The sequence below is a fragment of the Solanum lycopersicum genome, chromosome 3, assembly GCF_036512215.1.
Source record: "Solanum lycopersicum chromosome 3, SLM_r2.1".
NCBI lineage: Eukaryota > Viridiplantae > Streptophyta > Magnoliopsida > Solanales > Solanaceae > Solanum > Solanum lycopersicum.
In genome coordinates, this window is record NC_090802.1 from 27,821,037 (window position 1) to 27,844,077 (window position 23,041).

Sequence of the window (23,041 nt, forward strand, 5' to 3'; positions counted from 1 at the left end):
CTTAAGTTTAGTATGTGTCTGAGTCTTTTTTGTATTGGTTTTGATGTATTTTTCTCTTTGTTTGCAGCAAATCTATCCAGAAGGAGAACGTGGTAGAATTGTGCTCAATATTATAAAAGTGATGACTTACGGAGCCATCGACGGTCTGTCGTTACCTCGACGGTTCATAAGTGTCCACCGTTGCAAGTAGAAAAAGACTGCTAAAGGAAGTTGGGGAATTCTAACAAAGTAAGGGGATATGGAGGTTCTCAACAGATAGTCATATCCATGATGGACCGTCCTGCACATATGTCATTGTTAACAGCGAGTATCCCAGTACCCATAAATAACACATTGTAAGTATGGAGGAACGGAAGCCATCAATGGACCATTGTGAACGCAATGGACCGTCATCCTTCTCTGTCGATGGTACAAGAATGTTGGATAAGAAAGAAAAATTTAAAAAAGTTAAGTATGGAATGACGGAGGGCTTCAACAGTCCGTCGTGAGCTCGACGGTCAGTTGCTCCAGTCATCGACTCAGACGCATTTTTGGGCAGATTTTCCTCAAATAGATTTCTCTCTTTTGTTAGGACTCTATTATTATAAATAGTTGTAAAAACCTCGTTTTTGAAGTTAGATTCTTGGATATTTTCTAGTTTTATTGTTCTAAGTGTTGAATTTTGCAATTTTGTGAAATTACTTTATGTTCTAGAATCGTTTGTCGCTAGTTTTTGATTAATTCAAATAATTTTCTGGATTTTCTTAAATCTCATCAAAATAACTACATGAATTCTTCTATAATTAATATGAATTATTTGATTATTAACATGGATAACTCAACTCCATAACTAGGGTTGTGAGAACCATGGATAAATAGCAAGGTAAAACCTAGCTAAAATGACAATTATAGAATAGTGTCTGGTATGTATTGACAATTCTTTATTTTAGATGTCTTTTTTAACGAGGGTACGCGTTTGAACTCGCCTTGTTGATACTTGTCGGACCAAAGAGGTAGATAATAAGAAAAGAATATACAACGTACATTTAGTATATACTATCTAATAGGCTAGTGTCGGTTAATGAGAAGTAACAACTAAGCCAAAACATTATTATGATGCTTAATATGAGGTAAAGGTAAGGTTTAGTAAAGCATACACACGTAGATGGACAAAGATGCAGAGCGATACATAACTTACAACTTTGCTTGTAAGATACTAGGAAAGATTGTGTTAGCTAGAATTATCGCGTGATGAACCTCGCGGGAACACTTACGCCTAGTTACTCTCATTACTTGATAAAAATCATTCTTTGAACCTGTTACTTATTTTCTTAGAAATAGCTAATTATAGTTATTTCTTAAAAACCCCCCCTTTTGTTACTTTTTCTTTTAAAGGACTTGAATAAATAGGTTAAAGTTAACTCTAAATCATTTTCCTTGTGGGATCAACCCCAACCTCATAGTTGGGTTCTTTACTTGATAAGACCGCTTATAATTCTTTTCAAGAAATAAATTTGAGCGTATCAGGCATGATAAGATCAGAAGAAGGGAATCTTTCCTACGCATCATGCAATCTCTAATTAAGGATACTCGTAAACTTCACTACCATGACTTAAAAACTATTCGATGTGGTTGATGTGAACTTATTATCCACGGAATTTAGCCTAACGCTCTGATACAAACTTTGTCACGACCGGAGCCTAGAAGCTAGCCTAACGATATGAGTCATGGAAAGTCAAGTCAGTGGACTTGCCAAATCGGATTAAGAAATTCATGATATGAGAGTAACATGAATCATCATACATATCATTTTGCAAACAACAAATAACATATTACACATATCATATCACATAGTTCATGTCATTCCTTCATATACCATGAGACCTTGGAATCATGGACTTGACATTAAGACTTCCCAAAATAAGGTCTCAACATATGGGACCTCAACTAGGGAGCCTTTTTTAGCAAACGCACAGTTTGCTTCATTCATTCATACGTACTTCATTTTCATTCGTTCGTAAGCTAGTGTAAACACCAGCCATACTTAGGATGCAGTTTAAGAGATTTATTGGGTTCGCTGTGCAATGACCAAGAATGACCTAGTGTCATTACATAAGTCTATATCACCTCTTAATTATCCTATCCTAACACCTTTGATATCGTTTATTTCATTATGTGCATTACTTGGCTGGCCTCATTTTTACTTTATGAACTTTAACGTTAATCAACATAGATCATGTGAGCATAATGAAATCTAGTGTTTAACCCCACACCGAAAAGAGGTGGAATAACTTGCCAAAGTGAACCAAAAAATGCTAGCATATATAAGGTGTCGAACACTACTACAACCCTATAATGGCAATATAGGTTAAAGACTAGGAGATGTAAAGAGACCCCTACCAATTTGGACGGACAGTCTCATTTCATGAGAATTACACGAACCTCTTCCCTCCCGAAAGATGGAATATCAACTCATAGCTAGCATATCGGTGTTCACTATAAAGTTCCATTACATTCATCTCATACATCATAGAAGTTTGATTCTAGCATGAGGTTATAATAGCTCATTAGATGATTTCTCATCTCATCATTAGTGTTAAGCATGCATTAACTTCAATACATTCATTAGAGTGTTCATAGAGACTGGTCTCTTTATTAACATTACACTTTCATTGGTGAGTATGTCTTGGTAACATTTACATAGGCTCATTTGACATTTCTCTCACCTTTTGCTTTAGCCTCTTACAATGTTATCATCACATTATTTAACTTTAGCACATTAACTCTTCATAATTACTCACCACTTTACGTTAATTTTCATTTTATCATATACCAATGCACTTGGCCTTTTAGTATGTTTCATACTCTTACTTAACCGTTCTAGTGTCTTATCATTCATCACATAACATCTTAGGTTCACTTTCTTTATAACATATGTTGGACTTATGAATCCACACACACAAGCTATGAGGCTTCATTCATAGTTCATTTAATCCATTCATATTGTCCAAGATTATGTGGTACATGACTTATGTATCTTAAGTATGTCAAGGTCTCAATAAGATTCCTATAGGCAACATTTATTAATTATGAAATCACATAAGACTTATGTGTCAATACAGAATTGGGCAAGGGAACCCTATTTCAAATCCCTTGTATAACACTTCGTTAATTTTCTTGATGCTTTTCGTTGTCATAAACACTTTGGCTAGGGAATCCGAGATCAATTCCCCTTACCTACACTTTCTTTCTCCTTTTTTATTTTTTATTTTTTTCCTTAAATAATTTGTCATGGGAAACCCAAGATAGAACCCCCCACACCCACATTTTTTCTTTTTCCTTTAATTACTTGCTTCATTCGTTTAGATGAAGAGGGTGTGGGATCGAACCCTCACAGCCTCACCTTATTTTAATTACATTTCCCCTTACCTTCTCATTTGTCCAAAAGGTTGTGGGTTCGAATCCCACATACATCATTTTTATTATTTCTTTATCTTATTTATCTCCTTTCTCCTTCATCCATTCAAGAGGTTGTGGGTTCGAAACCCACACGCCCCACATCATTTTCTTTCATTTTTTCCCCTTAATTTTTCACTTGAACTTTACCCCATTTCGAATCCCCCTTACAACATTTTTTTTAATTTTTATAACATGTATATGGTGTGATATTGGGTTCAATCCCCACTAACCTCAAACATTGAAAAATAATTTTTTTTTAACATGACTTTTTACTGTAAGCTGCCAAAAAATAAAATTTCGAGAATTCTGGAAATTTGTTCACCCTCTTTGCAGCCCATTTTTCTAAACTTTTAAGTTTTAGATTTACGATAATTTTTCGTGTAAAATCTAGTGTATCTTTAGGTAAATTTTCATGGTTACTTTAGAGAATTTAATCACCTTTTTGCAGTCCATTTTCTCACCCTCTTTCATGTTAAAGATTAAGACATTTCGAGTAGTTTTTAGGGAGATTATTAGGTGCATTTTCAAGATTACTTTCAATAATCAATTTTCATTTAATTCAGCGACCTTGAATTTATATGAACTTAAAGTTTTTAACATGTTCATACAAATAAAATACAAAAATTTATTCATGCACCAAATTTCATGTTCTTAGTCGAGACCAAGTCACAGTACACACGTGCACTCACAAGTCAACATATCACACATTTTGGGACACACTTTTATTCATTTCTATATAATTCCGAATAAACACTCAAACACGTAATTGCAACCAGCCCTAAAATAATCTACCAGAAGTCATATCAACGCGTACTTGAATCTTTCAAAGGATCTAATGACAGGGGCACGCAACGGGAAAAACCTTAAGTTTTGACTGGAATTAAGCTGAACTTAGGGCTCTCTTCGGAAAGGGACCAAGAGTCAAGAACACCCAAACAATAATTTCATTTAATGTGTTATTACATGCTGTGAAAATCCCCCAACTAAGCCAACATTTCACCACCGAAATCACAAAAACAATCTGTAGAGAACTTGGTTTTTTCTTTTCAATTTAAGCTTATTTAATTTTGAGTTTTTAGCTTTCAAGTTCTTGATGAAGTTCAGAATTCATGTTTGTTCTTATTTCTTTTGGTCGAGGTAGATCGTGAATGAGAGAAAAGAGAGTGAGAAACGTGTGAGAGAGTTGGCTTAGGATTAGGAGACAAGGGAGACACTTAGTGAAATTAGGATTAATTAATAATTCATAAATAATAATCGGACTTTTCCTTTTTCTTAAGTCATCAACTAAATATTTTTTAATTAAATTTATTCATCAAATAAACTAAATCATTGCTCTCACCTAGGTTCGAACCTGGTGGAGCAAGATTTCACTTAAAGGTCCAATTTTGGCCCCTTCTATCCAAATTGACTGTCCACATTATTAATTAATTAATTAATTAAATATTTAGGATAATTACAATACTACCCTTAGCCTTGAAAAAGAACATTTTACCCCTAGATCCTCCAAGCTTATGATTACCCCTTTTTATGTCCGATTAAGACTCATTTGGGTAGAGCTTCATATTAGGGTGCCCTACATGGCTAGACCTAACCTTTCCTAGCTCAACTAACACACCAAGTTGGTTTGTTTGGCTGTTGCAAGGGTTCATTGGTTTGGTTCTATGAGCATCAATCCGTGTTATTCCGGTCTAATCATAGGCATTCTAGACACATGAAGCATTACTTATAATAGCCATTTTTAGGGTTGTTACATGGATAAAGAGAGAAATTACAGAAAAGTGAGAGTGATTTTGATTTCACTTGGAGTATTTAATTTTGGTGGACCATAATGACTTAAAACTGACCTAAAATTACTATATATATATATATAAATATATATATATATTCATCCCCTAACTTACCCAAAATCAAGCTGAGGTAATTGGTTCTTTTTGTTATGAAACATGACTTAAAAATGACGCGATCAAATCTGGGACATGGTTGCGTGTTGCGGGGGCACCTCCAAATATTTTTTCTTGAATCCAATACTAGGTAATGAGGTTTGTGACAGCCCCGTGTTGCGGGGCAATTTTTTCCCTTTGAGCGTGGGTTGCACGACGCGCCACCATATTGGTTGTTCCGTAGGCTGCTTTGGTAGCCTCCTTGCAAACGCTTGGATCTTGCTCAAGGACCCTTTGGGTGGTCCTTGGGGAGTATTAACTATAATTATATAATTTCAATATTATCTTACCTATTTAAAGTATTTTTTTAAAAAAATTTGGACTTCATATGACACTCCCAAACCATCACAAAAAATAAGGACGTCTACTAGTTTAATTTCACTAGTTTTCGGATGTCAAGGTTGTCCTTTGATGTTTCATACATAATCATTCTAAATAAAGTTAATTACATTAGTCTAGGTCTGGAAACATCAGTTTAAAAATTATTTAATAGGTGTAGCTCTAGTCTAGTTCATAGGACTTCCCAGGTGTTACAAAATGAGCAAAGATTATTTTGTCTCTCATGTTGATGTGGATCAATAATAAATTTCCTAAATGTTTCATCAATGAACTAATAGGGAACTTTTTTGAAATGTTGCATAATTGTGTTTCATTAATAATGGCATAATGTTCTTAGAAATAATGTGATGAGCATGATGATATGTGGATAAGGAAGTTCCTCTTATCTTAAATGAGAAATGTAGAGCCATATTATATGACAAGTTGTAGATGTTGTTCCGTCTTGTTGAGTTTTGAGTCTCTTGTTTTATGGACTTGATTTTCGTCCTAAATATGTGTATATTGTTTTAATATAGTATGGTTATGAGTTTCTAGTCATGATTTTTACAACACTGGTAATGTTTGAAGAATGTTAGTGTCATTCGAGGAAGAATGTTTTCCAAGTGGGGGAAAATGATACAACCCTCAAAATGAACTAGGATAAAATAGTTCCTCACATGTGTTTTATGACTTAATAACGTTTCCACATGATGTATGATAGATTTAGATGACAATTCAAAGAGTTTAAAATTCAAAAGTAGAAGAATGACCATAACATTTGCAAGCTAGTCTTGTGTGTGCGCTAGTGTGCATTTGCATGTTTTATGTGTTGGTTGGTGTCAAAAGTGATAGAATGGTATCTTATCTTACAGATGGTCATTTTTAGTGTTGACTCTTCTGGGTAAAACTCCCCAAGGAACACCCTAAGATTCCTTGAAAAGGACCCACACATTTGTCATGAAGTTGCCAAAATAGAGCCAAACGATAACCTATTTGACACCCCTTAGATAAACGACACCCCTTCAAAAGGTGGTGTGTATCAACACTTGCATGTCGGAAACTAACCTGCAAATGAGGGATTGCTAACCAAACCACAGACCAGCAAGATGGAATATAGTCCCATTGACCCCTTCCCCCCCTCCCCCGTCATTGCAACCATCATCTGACACATGATATTTCTGCAAAGTCTTAGCCTACTGAGGGGTGAATTGGTCATAATTATGTCCTAGATGGTTATTTTAAGTGTTTCAATATATATTAAGCTAGTTTAAAAACATATACTTAAATTAGAGTCCACTTTTAAAAATTGAAACACCTCTCCAAAAAGGAATTATCTCTAGACTCCATCGGAGCTTAATGTTAAGTTGAATCTAGGATTGATTATTTTTAGTGGTTTATCCATAAATTTAGTGGTATTTAACTAGTAAGGTATGGTTATTTCATACTTGAATCTTTTCCATTGAAGGAGCCAATTACAAATGTTTTTCAAAGATCTCCAAAAAACATTGGAATTCTATTTTGAATTCTAAGCATGGGTTCTTCGATAAAAAAGTTTTAAATGATGTTTTATAAAGTATTCAATGTTAATTGATAGTTTTAAGGTTAAAAACTTCACGAATCCATGTATTCCTTGAAATCCTAATTTTTGTTCTAAAGTGGATGGATTGATCATGAACTAATTGTGATGAATTCATATTTAGATTGTTATGGGCTATTGAATTACATATTGATCATTATGGAAATTTTTCTTAGATTTCCATATAATATTGATATCTATATTGGGTTTTGTGGGATTATTGATATCGATTAATTATTGGCCTAGTCTTATGGATATTATTATTAGTAATATCTCTTGTCGTGTGAATTTGTTTGAAAGGCTAAGAAAATGTGATTGTGGCAATTGGAAGGTTGTGAGTTGACCTAACTACTTTTGCTAATACAGAATTGATATTGAATTTCTATTGCTTGTTATTGTCCACTAATCGTGGCGGTGTTTAATTGTTATAAATCTTATGACATGGCCTTGTCATCATTATTGTGTGATTTATGGCATTATCATGATATAGTATAAATGAATTTATAAACTGAAGGTGATTTTCTAATGTTTATATGATATTTTATGGGTTATATAATGTTGTGCTGGGTGTCTAATTGATGATATATGATAATGAATGACTAAGAAGGTCCTTATTAGAATGATGTTGTATTTTATGTTGGTAAGCTTAGTTATCCCTATTTGGTACTTGGATTATGTTGAATAAATGATATGATGAATGTTGTCTCATGAATTTGTAAAGTTACGTCCCTCTTCTTGATACATGAAAGATTCTTGAATATAATATATTTACTTGGTAGGCTTAGGTACTCTTGACTTAAATGAATAAATGAATGTAACTCTAGCATAGGTAGAGTTAGAGTAGGTACCTTTCTATGAATAAATAATGTAAAACCTTGAATATGAATTGATTTTTAAGAACAATCCTTCAAGGGATAGACCTAATAGTGTCTCCTTCTTGGGTGGAATGTTGGATTTATAGGTAGGTTGGATGGAACGGCACGACACCATCTTTAAGGAAAACATAATAGCTATCCAAATAGATATTGGTTTGCAGCCCTACTGGACCCATCTTGGAAATGGTATTATGAGTTTGTAAGACTTACTGATTGTACCTTTTCTAATGCACCTATATGCATTATATTACTCTACTAGAAACAAGGAAAAGCATCGAGTGGATATGTTTGTTGTAGAAGACCTAATTGAGTATGAGACTAGAGTGGAAAGAATCCCTTGGTATCCCCTAAACCATGAGCCTACGTGTTATATATCCATAGTTCTACCTTTTGCAAGCAGAACACCTTTCATGGTATGAGGTTTTATGACACTTGATTACATACCTATCTAGTGTGGTCTATGTCGGTTAGTGTCTATTATTATAATTTGTGATGTGCACTGTAGTATTTGAGATTTTCTACAACGTGTAGGTAGTGGAATGGGACTTTATATACACATGGTAAAAGTAGGCTTTGAAGATGGTAAAAAGAGTTCCCTACGTCTTCCAAGACCGTTATGTGAAGTACCCTAATTGTCTACTTGTCTCTTAAATGAATATAATGAATAATGGTTGATTAGTAAAAGAATATTTTAATGAAAGGTTCTTATCTATATAAGCTTTCAATCACTTGGTTGTGCTTGGAGAGGGTGTATGGGCAGTCTCTTCATGTCTTACTTAAGTGAGGCTTGGAGTAACCTTAGGTAGAGCATCTAAAGTGAAGAAAAGGCAACTTATATTGATATGTAATATGTCTTATATGTGATTGTTGACTTGTATCATGTATTTTGAACTCTTATGATGAATGTTTCAATCAAAATATCATGAAAGCATATCTTAAAGTAAATGTCCATTTTCACATTGTTTTCTTACATGTTCATCATACTTAATAAATTAATTTTGCAAACTCCATATGTTTCTGTATGTCTACAAGTGTAGGTGGCAAGTTAGGATTCTTTAAAAGTTAAAGCTCAGGAATTAGATTTATCTGAAGATTTATATTTCATCACATGTTGAGGAATGGACTATATTTCTAGTTCTCCTTTTTTAAAAGACTTTGTAATAGAGTATAAATTTATTTTAAGATTGACGAAAGGGTTGAGGCCCTACCATATTGACTTATGACTTAAATGGCCTATGATGACACTTAGTTTCTTCCTTACGTTTTATAAAAGAGTTTGACTATTGTTATGAAAAGTTCTAATTTCTCACTAGTTTTCATATATATATATATATATATATATATATATATATATATATTTGATACATGAATGCCAAGAGGCTTGTACAAGACTTTCGTGAGGTCGAGTACACTACGTCACGACTTGGGGTTGCTCTCTAGTCGTGACATCTATTTAATGTTCATCAAGGAGGGGATATTAAATACATATATTCACACATTATGCTCAAGTATTCGAGTCCATGTAAAGCCTCAAATTAGTAATCTTCAAGTAAGGCTTATTAAACAAATGCCTTTAAAGGTTATACTAAGGTATTTGGGATCTTGTAAAGCCTCCAGGTTGTGATCTTCAACGAAGGGACGTTACAATCCTTCACACCTTTTGCTTAAATATTCGGAATCTAGTAAAGCCTGAAGTTAGTGATCTTTAAGAAGGGTACATTAAACACATCCCTTCACACCCTATACTCAAGTATTCATGACCTTGTAAAGCCTTCATTTAGTTATCTTCAAGGCAGGGAAATTAAACAAATCCCTTCACACCATATACTGATGTATTTGGGATCTAGTAAATCCTCCAGTTAGTTATTTCAAGGCGGTGACGTTGAAAACATCCTTTCTAACCTTACAATCAAGTATTCATGATCTAGTAAAGACTTCATTTAGTGATATTCAATGTGTGGACTTTAAACTAATCCCTTCAGACCTCAAGATGAAACTCTTGTCCTGTAAAGCTCTCCTTTGTGTACCCTCCGTCAAAATATAAAAAAATCTTATGTAAATTACAAGGCAAGTATGTTAAACACATCTCTTTACACCCCAAGATGAAATTCTTGTGGGATAAAGCTTTCCAATGTGTAGGCTCAAATAATACAAATATGTATGTTGATTTACAAAAAACACAGGAAAAGATATAATTCAAAGAAAGTACGACTAAAGGAGAGATTGTTACCTTTCTAGACATTTGAGACTTGTAAGTAATGATAAGATAAATTGGTTAAGCTTGAGACAATATTTTGTTGGTGATTGTGAAGCTCGCGAAGTATAGTTTCAACCAATCACAACCCTTTTTGTTAACACGTTCCGACATCAAGATATAAAATACTTTGTGAGGCAATGAATCTAAAATTAGCTGTGTGATAAAATTTAGAGTTAACATAAAAAATTGTCTACACCAATATTAAAAAACATTAATCCGAAATTTTTGATATGTGGATTTTTGATATGTTTTCGCCCTTTGTGTCTAGTACCTCTAGAATCAAGTGAATTAATTTTGATTCTTCTATGTTAAGATATAATATTTTTGGTTTCACTGTACTAATATGAAAGTGTTGGTGAACCAAAATATAAAGATGGCTTTGTAATAGTATTTGGAATGATCTCAAAAGTTTAAAATTTGAATTTCATATGGGTTGTAAACCATTGTGTCTAGATTATACACAACCAAGCGGCTTGTAATTTGGTACTTCCTACATCAAGACGTGAGTATGATGAATTTTGAGGTTTTTTATATGAAAATTTTTGTAATGTTTATTTGATTGTGTGTTATCATTTGTATATATGACAATCGTAATATGGAAATTGTATATATGATAATTTTGTTTGTTTAGGGAGAAGGTGTGCGATGAATTTTTTAAATATTTTTGCGGGGTCTGTTTTTTTATATTATTGTGTAATATTTTGTATGGAATGTAATTTTTGTATATGGTATTCATGATTGATTCAATAAAAAGAGTATATGATAGAAATATGTTTTTATATATAGTTTTGTAAGGTTTGTGTACAAAAAAATTATGCTGTAAATTGTTTGTATATATTGTTGTTTACTGGTTGTATAGAGCTTCAGGATCATACTTTGTATTATATGTTTTATTTGTAAAATTTTCATTTATTTTTGTATATGTATTATGCTTGTATATGATCATGTGTGACTGGGGGTAAATTGAGTTCTTTTTTAATTAATAATAAAAATACTTCAATATTCTATCGATAATGTCCTCTTTAAATTATTTTGTTATGCATTCTGGAAAAATGGGGCTATACAAATTGTTCTGTTGATTATACTATAGAGGGTATAGTGTTTAAAAAAAACATTGTTGCTTGATTTTTATACAATAATTGCGACAAATATTCGTGTTGATGTGAATAAGAAGATATTGAAGATTGAATATAAGCTTGGAGAAACAAAAAAGTCAATGGTTCTACACAATGACATCGATGTCAGGGTGTATGTCATGTATAAAAGGGCTAATAGGGATTTTAATAAATTTCAATTTATATAAATGTTTTGGAATTCATTCATTAAGACAATCAAATGTGCAAAATTTCTTTAGATTGAGAGATAGGGGTATTGGCACCAATTGCATTAAATATGTCACAGAATATGATAGTTTTAGAATTTGAACTAAAAGTTTCATTTGTATCAATGGATACAAATAGTGTGATTGCGGATGCATCTGACATTCATGTTGAAGTATATTAAGCATATAGAGACAAACATACTATTGAAATCTTTTAGGGAGAAATATACAATCGAAAAAACGTTTCGGTACAAAATTGTAAGGTCAAGTATTCTAATGATCGTAAAATGAAATAAGATGAAGTAGAGCTTCACATGTGTTTCATGAGTTTATAAACTTGTATAAATTAATAAAAATGATTTTACATGTTAGTTTGGTAGTTTTAGAAGTGAAACGTTAAGAGATGTCCATGACGTTCGCAAATTAGTCACTTGAGTGCTAGTGTGGTTGTCACATCTAGAGACCACAGCCTAAAATATATGGCACACTCGGAGTGCAACCAGTGTACTTGACTTCACGGAGGTCCTGTACAAGCCCTTCCGTATCGTTCATCGCATATAAAACATATTAAAAGTAGTGCAGAATTTAAAATTTTCATAAAAAGTCTATAAGTCTTTGAAATATCTTTCATATAAAAACCATAGGAAATATTAAGTTTCATTTCATCAAATATTATACACAAGAATACATTGGGACATGACTCATACAATACGAATATAGAAATACCTAGGTTATTGAAATACTTCAATAAGAGACATAAAAGGCATGTATGCCCTCGAGTCAAATGAGAACATACTTCAACTTACTTGAACAATCTTCTAATCCCAGTTTAGATTTCCAAAAGCACCTTTATCACTTTAGAGATAGATAAAAGCATGTAATTAGTACAAACACATGTATTTATTATGGCATAATGCATAAAATCATCAAAAAGGACATTTATTTGAAATATGGATCTTTTGATTTAAATATCATAGTAAAATAATAATAACAACATTTAACAAATTTTAAAAACATAAAAAATCACTTAGCCAATTTATCATATTTCAAAGGCAAATTTACAGTGAACTACAGTGAACTCCTTTACTGTTACAGTGAAGTTTCTTAACATCACTTTAGACACTTTCTAGCATGTTATCTCCTCACTAAAAGTTATCCTAGGAGTCAGTTAAGTAAGACAATGAAATACCTCTCATACAACCTCTCTAGGCATAACCTAAATGATCCTTAAGAAAACCTATAGTGACATACACTTACTTACAAATACATCAATAACATTAACATGTGATCCTCCAACCAAAGGTTATTCTAAGTATCACTTGAGTTAGTTGTGAAGCGACCGTCCATACAATCCCTTACACACACTTAACAGATCCAATAGACCACCAAATATGGAATTATTCTCAATTAATACAACAACAATAGATAATATGACATTCTCCTTTTAAAGGATATCACTAGACTTACATAAGTAAATCAAGAAGATAATGTCCAGACCTCTTAAAGATCTCCTAAATAATCCTTAAGACTACGTAAGGCTTAGATCGTGGCCATTCTTATGCCCCCATCAACCCTTAACTAGACAACCCTTAACTACTCTTGATAAGTACTTATTCATTTAACATGTTTTATTAACTTTAGTCATTCCACTACATTCATCAGTTCATTTATGACTCATTAATTACATATGTACGTTCAAATAATGGTCTTGGACATGATCTAGGAACTGTCACTAACATCTTTCAAGCCTATTATGCAATGTCTAGATAGTGTCCCATACTACCAAATAAACTTTATAGAACTTATGTTATGCTAGTAGGTACCCCACATGAGGAGAATAGAAAATAACCGACATATACCATGATAAGTAAACATGCAATCCGGAGTTCTAACCTACATAGATGAAGGTGTTTTACTTGCAAAGGGTACAACTAGGAGACATCCCATGTAGGCACATGGTAGAGTAATATGAACGACTTTTGTGTACTCTATTATCATTCTCAAATAGAGATACATTGTACTCTAGTCTCCATCTCAAGTAGAGCTACTTCCCATAACCTAATCACTTAAACTAGCCTTTGTTCTCATAGAGTTATTTATATTAAAGGATCACATCAAGATGTTCCTTATCTAGTTCATAACCCGATCACATTCACCCTACCAAAGAGGTCAACTGGGATACCTTTCAATGGCAATAAGATAGCTCATCATGACTTTCCTAAGATTGATATGATGCCGTTCAAGCCAACCAACCCTAATTCCATCATCCTTTACATGGAGTATACTATTACAGCTCTAGACTTCAAAGTTCATGACATAACCTTTCAACTAGGTTTAAGGTTCCACGTACATGACGTTCTTAACATATTATAAGTCACATATTATTCATTCATACATGACAAGGGTGCACTTAGCTTACCTAGTAAATACATATCATATTCAGATATCACTCATACATGTATCAAGTGAGGTAAATAAGTCTACCAAGACAAGACACAACATACTTTACTTTATAACATATATCATATCAGTTTGTGAAAACCCTTATCATCTTTATTCCATCCTAATCATCATAAACTCGAATAGTCAATTAGGAATAATCATGCATCAACTCTAAGACTACACATACAAAAACATAGTCATAGTCTAACAAGATCACCTTACAACAGTAAACGAACTCATACTTTCACTTCATCAAATGTAGATCGATACGTTCATACTTCACATAAATCAACTACACAAATCATCATAATACTTCAAGTAATGCGGATAAGGTCATGATCATCATAATACATAAAGTACGAAATTCAACAAAACTAGGTAAATTAAGTATAAGTTCATCAATCTAAGAGAACCTAGATATCAAGTCAATACAATTATTACCTCAATCAATAGCCCATAGAAAACAACTGTAAAATTCATAAGCATTAAGTCAATATAACTTAACCCATAAAGTAGTCAAAACTAGCTTCATCAATTACATGGGTTTATAGGTTAAATGAGTTTAAATCATCTAATTTACAACAATTCAATAAATATGTAATTCTTTAAAAGTATTAATGTATGAACCGATGGATAGATCATAAAATTGGAAAACAACATCTTTGAAAACATTAGAAAACTCTTTGAATGTTGGGATACTTGATAAATAGAGTTTCAAGGATCAAAAATCATACGTTATTGATGCTAAAACCACAAATTTGATGAAGAATCACCACTCACATCTCCAATAAAATCCCTTTCTTGAGTTTTTGCTCGAATGGAGTTTTGGAGAATTTCTAAGAGAATAAGTTTTTTGGAAAATATTTAAAATACCCAAAAGACCCTTTACAAACCGCCCACATTTTTATCTGGAAGTGGGGTGAATTTACAATTTCACCCCTAACATTACAGTGAAGTTGCGCAGAAACACCCTCAACCCACGAGTGGCCATCGACGACCCATTTCCCAACCAACGGACGTCCTGTTGGTCCGTGGTTTGGGACTGTGGATTTTCTTTGGCTGCCTCTCCTCCCAACACTATGTTTCAACCTACTCCTCACCTACAGGGAATCGATTGACCAACGAGTCGTCAAGTGCCATCTGTAGGTTGGGATGGTTTTTTGCAGCTTTTGGCTTAGGATGGGTCCTTCCTCAAGGACCCTTGTCTTGTTCTTGGGGATGTTTGCCCGGCCTTTTCCAACCAAAATATTCACGTATAGAAGTTTAGGACCTCTCACAATAATTTTATTCAAAACGAACACGTAAAAACCAACGAAATATTCTAAGACACATGAGGTCATTTCAAGGAAAACCTTTCGAATATCATGTACGTTTCGCCTCTAAACTTCACAAAACTTTATCCACTCCCTATAAGAACTATAATAACTCATAAAAAGACCTTATTAACTCATAATAAACATATATAAGCATATAACAACATATGAGGCACATAGGTGACTTAGTTGTCATACGTCTTGGTCATCCCTTGATGTTTCACTTCCAAATCATCTAAACTTTTACACACTGCCTCAATACGAGATTATAGAACAATTTAGGACCTTATACCATCATGAAAACCATGTTGGTATCTAGCTTCACTTAAGTCAATTTTGAGATATTACAATCTCCCTCATTTGGACAACATTCATCCTCAAATGACACTTGCGACTCTGCGAACACTTCCAAGAATAGAGATTCAACTTAAAAGATCATGACCATACAATATAACACTTTATACAACATGGAGATACATTAATTTCACATAATAAAGAGAATAACAACACAACAAGAAAGCAAAATAAATTATACGACTCATTATGCCATCAAAGTCACATCCTTCATTCAAAATAGAAAAAACTCATTTTATATTCAATATCATGCTCATATACATCAGTTCTAATTACATTGAAATAATTTTAGACCAAATAATGAATTATTCCAATTTTGAAATATCTCATAGTGAGCTGCCATAGCATTACAGTGAATTCTGCAATTTTTTCAAAATGCAACTTTTAGGCAATTCATGATGGAGACATGATAATATACAAGATTAAATCACATTAGAACATCTTAGAAAATAACCCTAACTTCATGAAATGCACAATTCAAGTAATCAATGAAATTCAATTATGTAGATGCAGCATACTTTTATGACCATGCAGTCTCAAGTTTGAGTTGAATAGAATAGATGAGACAATCAATCAGAACTCCTTTACTCACCATATTCCCCCACTTATAAGGAACTCATGACACTAAATATAAATACAGTGACTTACCATCATTTATCATCATCCTCATATGGCTTTTCTCCTCTAGTTCTGAGTGCATAGAAATGCCTCTTATTTGGAGCATTATCCTTTGGACCTTTAGGAGCAACTTGCTTAACCTATCTTCTTCTAGCTGCAACAGTAGGACAATCTATCACCTTATGATCATCCTTCCCACAACCAAATTAACCAATAGTACCGGCTAGACACTTCCTATAGTGTATCTTTCCACAAGTGACACATGTAGGCATTTAATTTTAATAACCACCTCCTCTCTCAAATTTCACCTTTTCACTCCTAGGTTCTTCTTGAGTGTGATCCCTCTTCTTGAACCGAGGTTGATCTTTCTCATTTGGTCCACTCCTCTTCAAATTTCTTGACATCCTCTTATGTTTGGACCCCTCAATGGATTGATGATACACCATAAGTCTAGCTAGGGTCATATCATTATATAGAGTGGAAGTACAACATTCTTCCTTCACTAGATCGGCAACCCCGGTCACAAAACTACTCATCTCATACCTAGGGTTAGATACAAGGGAGGGAGCATATTTACACAACATAGAAAACTTTAAAGAATACTTATCCACATGCATGTTGCCTTGCTAGATATTAATCAACTCCTCTACCGTAACCTCCCTCCTCTCACGGGGAATGTAATTTCCAAGAAAAGCTTCCTTAAATTATTCCCACTCAATAGGACCCGACTCAACCGGCCTATTGCCTTTCAAATGTGTGTACCATACTTGAGCAACATCTTTCAATTGATGCGTAGCCAACTCCTCTTTCTATCTACAAGTCCTCACCTAGAAACTTTTGGGGATCCCCTCCCACCTTAGAGCCAAGAAATATAGGTGGATTCCTCCTCACAGAGTCTCTCAATCTAGATTTCATATTTATCTCAACAACATTCACTCTAGGTGCCATATCAATATTCACATGGGTAGTCAAAGATTAGTCTAAAGTAAGCAAAGATTTTTTAATTTTCGCATTTGTCATTTCCGGGGAAACCAACGGAACCTGATTACCTTGACCTCCAATAGGAACTTGATCGCCTTGAGCTCATTGAGCACCATGAGAAACTTGAGGAACTTTCTCAACATGACCAGAAATCTCCTCATTCACATCATTCTCCTCAAATCTCTTAGTCGGTGTCCTCCTCGTATTCATATTCCTAGCTACACAAGAAAAACCATATGAAAAGAGTTCTCATAACTTTTACTGTACGGCACGACATCGCAGTAAAAAAGAAGGGAACCTATCGTCCTATATCCTATCGCCCATAGATGTGTCGCGACTAACACCGATGGACAAAACTCTATAAGACATGACTTGATGAGACATTTTTATTCCTAAGACCACTTTCATAACCTATGCTCTAACACCAAGCTTGTCACATTTCGAGACCACACCCTATAAGATTTGTTACTCTAGGAGTGCATCCGGCGTACTTGACCTCTTGGAAGTATTGTACAGGCCCTTCAGTATTGATCATCGCATACAAAATATATGAAAAAAAGTGCGAAAATAAAACTTTTCATAAATATTCAATAAATAATTAAGATATCATTCATATAAAACTCATAGGAAATACTAAGTTCCATTTCATCAAATCATACACAAAGGCATACTTTGGACACTGTCATATAATATGAATATAGAAATACCTAGTCTATAACAATTCTTCAATAATAGACATAAAAGACATCTATGTCCTCGACTCAAATGAGGACATACTTTGACTTGCTTGAACGATTTTCTAATCCAATCTTAGCTCTCCAAAAGCATCTTCACATGTGAATAACTTTAGACATAGATAAAAGCATGGAATTAGTACAAACACAGGTATTAAGTATGGCATAATGCATAAAATCATGAAAATAAACATTTATTGGAAATATGAATCTTTATATTTAAATATCACAATATAATGACAATAACAAAATTTTATAAATTAGAAACACATAATAAATCACTTAGCTAATTTATCTCATATTTAACGCAACTTTACACAGGACTACTTCATTCTACTATGAACTCCTCCATTGTAACAGTGAACTTTATTAACTTCATTATGGACAACTTCTACCATATAATCCCCTCATTAAAACCTATCTAAAGAATCACTTAAGGAAAAGAAAAATGAGAGATATTGTCCATAAAACCTCTCTAGGAACACCTAAATGATCCTTAAGACAAGGTATAATGAGATACACATACTTACGAAAACATCAATCACATGAACATGAGATCCTCCTGCCCAAGGTGATTCTTAGTGTCACTTGAGTAAGTTGTGAAGCGATCGCCCATACAATCCCTTACATACACACTTAAGAGATCCTATAGACTACCTAAGATAGAATCATTTTAAATAAATACAACAACATATAGATTATATGACATTCTAATTCTAAAGGCTATCAAAAGACTTACTTAAATAAATCAAGAAGATAATGTCCATGAACCTCTTCAAGATAACTTAAATATTTTTTAAGACTACCTAAGTCTTACATTATATCCAAATAATCAACCATCTTTCCTAACTAGAGTCATTCTTATGACTAATCTAGGAAAGATAAGAAATGACCATTCTCATACCCCCTTCACACCTTAACTACACAACCCTTAACTACTCTAGATAAGTAATTACTCATTTAACATACTTTCTTAACTTTTTTCATTACATGGATTAGTTTATTAAAGACTCATTCATCACATAACATCTAATGCACAAGACCTAGGGACTCTCACTAACATCTTCAAAGAGTATTGCGCAATGTACAAATAAAATCACATACCACCACCTAAAATTTATAGAACTTCTATAATACTAGTAGGTATCCACATGATGAGAATAGACAATAACCAACACTGACTATGATATCTAAACATGTAATCTAAAGTTCTAACGTATTTTGATGAGCGTCTTTTACTTGCCAAATATAGAACTAGGACACATCCCATGTAGGCACATTGTTAAGGAATATGAATATCTTTAATGTACTCTAGTATCGTTCTCAAGTAGAGATACATTATACTCTAGTCTCGTTCTAAAATAGAGCTACTTAGCATAACACAATCACTCGGTGCTAGCCTTTGTTCTCATAGAGTAATTTACATTAAAGGATCACCTGAAGAGGTTCCATATGTAGTTTATAACCCAATCTTATTCACCCTACCAAAAGGTCCACTAGGACTACCTTTAATGGATACTAAGATAGCTCATCATGACTTTCCTAAGGATGATATGATGTCGTTCCAGACAATCAACCCTAGGTACATCATCCTTTACATGAAGGATACAAATACGACTATTGACTTCAAAGGTTATTACATAAACTTTCCACTAGGTTTAAGGTTCCACGTACATGACCTTCTCAACATCATTTAAGGTATCACATATCATTCATTCATACATCACAAGGGTAAACTAACTTACCTAGTCAAGACCTCTATTCTCATATAATGTATAAATGTATCAAGTAAGGGACATAAGTCTTCAAAGACAAGACACAACATACTTTACTTTATTCATATAGCATATCATTCATTAAAACACTTAGGAATTACCCTTGTCATTTTTATGTCATCCTATACAGTATTATATAATCGTCAATATCACTATCCTAAACTCATATAGTTAATTAGGAGTAATTATGCACCAACTTAAAGACTACATATACAAAAGCATAGTCATAGTCTAACATGATCACCTAACAACAATAGAAGAACTCATACTTTGTTTTAATCACACGTAGATTGATATACTCATACTTGACATAAATCAACTAAACAAATCATCATAATACTTCATCTAGTTCCGACAAGGTCATGATCATCATAATACATAAAGTAACATCGATAAGGCCACATCAGTTTCAAATAAGGCACATAGAACCTCCACTATTAGTGGACCATACCAATCACAACATAATTGAAGTCTAGTTAACATAAAACAAAGAGAATGAGGTCAGATTCCCCCAAACCATTCCCTCCATTTAAATCCATGTCTAAATAATCCAATTCAATACATAAGTCCCTTACCCATTAACATAACTAATATTCAATACATAAACTATGAAATGAAACTAGGTAAATTCAATGTATATTCATTAATGTATTACGACCTTGATACTCATAAAATACAATTATTACATCGATTAATATCCAATAGAAAACTATAGTAGAATTCATAAGCATCAAGTCAATATCACTTAACCCATATAGTAGTCAAACTAGGGTTCATCAATTAAATGGGTTCATAGGTTAATTAAGTAAAAATCATATAATTAAAAACATTTATATAAATATACAATGATTTAAACCCTTTAATGCAAGAACCCATGGATAGATCATAAAATTAGACAAGTTAATCTTTGAAAATATTAGAAAACTCTTTGAATGTTGAGATTTTTCATTAATAAAGTTTCAAGGACAAAAATATAATACCTTATTGATGATAAACGAAAAATTTGATGAAGAATCACCACTCAAATATCTTTCATTAATAGAGTTTCAAGGATAAAAAATAATACCATATTGATGATAAACTACAAATTTGATGAAGAATCACAATTCAAATCTCCAATCCATGCCTTTCGTTGAGTTTTTTCTCCATTGGAGTTCTATAAAATTTCTAAGAGAATTGGTGTTTTTATTTTTAAGAATGAATTCTTAAAAGTGTTAAAGGCTTATAAACATGTTTAAATTAACTAAAAGACCCTTTAGGAACCACCCAAAGACTTATTTGGAACGTCATGGACCTTTAGAAAATATTGGACGTTTGACCTCCAATCTTCACGAAACATGATACACTACCTATAAACACTATAATAACTCATATAAGGAAATAATTAAATCATAAAACATACATATAAGTATATAAAAACATAGGAGGCACATAGGTGACTTAGTCGTGGAATGTCTTAGTCGTCCCTTGATGTTTCACTTCCAAATCACTTAAACTTTTAGACACTGCCTAAATATAACATCACAGACCAATTTAATACCTTAGACCATCATGAAAATAATATTAGTCTCTAGATTCAACTTTGTCAATTTCGAGATATTGCAGTGATGTTATTGGATAGGGGTGTTGTTTGGAATCTAAAACATATTGGGGAGACCCTAGTAATAAGATGATTATATATAGGGATTAAACGTACGGGTAAAAATCCCCAAGTACCATCATAAATTTCCTTTATGAGGACCCAAATATTGGATAAAAAGTTGTCAAAAATAGCTTAAGTTATAGGGTCCACCTATACCCCTTTACTCGGTTAACGCCCCATAAGTGTGCTATGTAGGTCACGACTTAGCATAGGGATCCTTAGATTCCATGTCGAACTCTCTGATAAAGACCATAAGGCAACTGGACGGTCCCTAGTTGGGCCTACTATCCGTAGGTGGGTCTCGTTAGTCATCTCAGCAGTTTTATCTTGAGAAATGACCAAGTCAAGAGTTGTTGATTAAATTCCACCCTTGGATAATTAAATATAGGGGAGGTTTATTATTGTATTTTAGGGTATTTTATGTTTTTTAAACAAATAATCCTCTATTTATAATTCATTCTTCAAAAATAAAAACCTCTCTACCAAAGAGTTCTCTCTAAAACACCATCGAAGCTCAAGAACCAATTCAAGATAGAATAGGAGATTTAAAGTTCTTTATTCTTCAATTTTTATGGTCTCTCATCTATTAAGGTATGTGTATCCTTTATTTAAGGCATTTCCACCTTTGTGAAAAACCCAAATTCTTACAAAAAACTCATGGGTTCTTGTACAAAACATTTTAAATGGAAAAACTTGGATTACATTGATAGGTAATTGTAATTGTAAGGCAAAAAACTCTATGAACCCATGATTTCCTTAATTCATGATGTCGGTTTGTAAAGTGGGTTTTTTATAATTGGATATTGTTAAAATTTTGGTTAAATTGTATTGTATTGTGTATAACTATTGATATTTATGCCTAATTATGATGAAATTTTGGATGCATGAGTAATGGTGATCATGGTTTGTGTGAAGAGTTACTTAACCCAATTCTGTTGTTATTTTGGAATTTTTCTTGTAGAACTTCATCCACTTGAGGGGGCGATGTTTACTTGTTGTTTATGTATTGCTACCATATCCTTGAAGGCATTGCATAATGCATTTGAGTATTAGAATTATGAGATATATATAAAGGTATAATGTGAGAGTGTTCATGTGATCTTAATGAGATCTTGTATATAGTATTTTGGTATTTTTAATTGAAGTATGATTCACTCATCATGTTCATATGTGTAGAGGTTAGAATGTGAAGGGTCTCAATATTTTGATGTTGTATAATGGTTGGAAATCTTAGGAGCCTCTCCGTGATGTAGGAAAGTTGTTGAGTGTGATTTCTTGACTTGATAGGCTTAGGCATCCTTTTCTTGAAGCATAAATAAATTAATGTCTAGAATCGGTACACCTAAGTATGGTTCCCTTTCTTTGAATGATTAATGCTGCTTCTAGACTATGTCTTTAACTAGTATATCTCAAAATGGTGCCCCTTCTTGATAGGTTTGTATCCCTAGGTGAATGAG